Source organism: Limulus polyphemus, unplaced genomic scaffold (genome assembly GCF_000517525.1).
Source record: "Limulus polyphemus unplaced genomic scaffold, Limulus_polyphemus-2.1.2 Scaffold12, whole genome shotgun sequence".
NCBI classification, from domain to species: domain Eukaryota; kingdom Metazoa; phylum Arthropoda; class Merostomata; order Xiphosura; family Limulidae; genus Limulus; species Limulus polyphemus.
The window spans coordinates 111891-113404 of record NW_013665622.1 but is presented as its reverse complement, the minus strand read 5'-3'; the positions used below and the strand labels follow the sequence as shown (position 1 = coordinate 113404).

At 33.4% G+C, this 1514-nt stretch overlaps 1 non-coding gene across 1 annotated transcript; it reads right to left on the bottom strand.

The window, feature by feature from the left end:
• Nucleotides 1-1228: 1228 nt before the first annotated feature.
• Trnas-uga lies at nucleotides 1229-1311 on the bottom strand. Its single transcript has one exon. It is a non-coding gene; the product is annotated as a tRNA-Ser (tRNA).
• Nucleotides 1312-1514: the final 203 nt, after the last annotated feature.

Below are 1514 nucleotides of genomic sequence, written 5' to 3'. Positions count from 1 at the left end.
ACCTTGAAACTAACGGCTATATTAATAAGAAGTTGGCTTAAGAACAGGATCCACAGCAATCGCATTAGACCAATTTCTCTGTGTAACTCCATGAGGATTTTATGCTTTTGGATTATTTAAACGTGGTATTGGAAGCCGAAGTTCACGTACAGTGGAAGAAGATCTGTGTATAGTCCAATATTTACTTTATTAAAAGCTTGTTACAATGGAAATATCGGTACCGGACAGCAGGGCATTATCACGGTCATCAGCCTGAGTACAATCGATAAAAAGGGTCATGGTTGTTAGAGCATAGGATCGGGAACACTATTCTTATTAAGTGCGATTAACTTTCAGTATGCATATTGATCCAGTGACTCCATAACGAACAGGAGATGGCCTTCGAACTAATAATGATAAATATTAGAATATTTATTTTAAAGCACAAATAATAGAAGTGTTACTTCTTTCTAAACGAAGCCTGAAGCCAATAACGTTAAGAATTTATTACATTTTTTTTCTTAAATCATAGTTGAAACAAATATTTTTCTTAGGAGAGGTTTAAATTGACGCAGTCTTGGAATTCTGATTTACGCGGAAATATTCCAAAAGTCACAATTGGTGAGACATTTTTTTTTCGAAAAATTTTATTCTAAAGTTAATATTAATAGTAACATGACGTATCTTGGGATTTAAAACATGAATATATTTCAAAATATATCATGCTATGAGGTATATTGAAATCTTATATCTATGAAAAGAAAAAGGGAACTGTGTTTTTGTAGTTTCCAAGAAAGGTTGAACAAAAATAAAATTTCTTTAGAGGAATGAATAAAAACTCTATAACCCAAATGTTTTCGAAAGGTGGATCTTTCTTCTTTAGAGGCAAACTGTTTAGGGGATTTGTTGTTAATCGCAAAGCTGCACAATAGCTATCTGTGTTGTGCCTACCACAGGTATCGAAACCTGGTTTTTAGTATAATAAGCCTTCAGACTTTCCACTGAGGGAATATTAAATGGAATGGTCGATCCAGTGGACTTGTCATGTACATTATGGACACTTTGCGACAATGTTCTCAAATAATACTTTACAAATTGAGTGTGGTTGTGTTCTAAGCTAGTTGCGAAAATTAAAGAGATTTTTTATTGTTTTCGTTGGTTTTTCAGAAAAAAAATTACATGTAAAATTAGAAACTTTATTTAAACAAATTCACTAATTATTGAATTCTAAACAAAGTTTTTAATAAGTCGCAGTCGGTAGGACTCGAACCTACGCGGGAAACATCCCAATGGATTTCAAGTCCATCGCCTTAACCACTCGGCCACGACTGCACATAGTGGTGATTTTAAGTGTGTGTTAATACGGCTGAAATGCATTTTAGAGTTTTTAGCGAGACTTTCTGAGAAACACAGAACATAATGAGGCTTATCCCAAATTTTACTAGAATCCATTGAGGAATGAGGAATTGGGTGTTTAAGAGTGATTTGTGGGTTTAGATTTCATATGTAAAGAAAAACTCTTTCAAATTGATAAG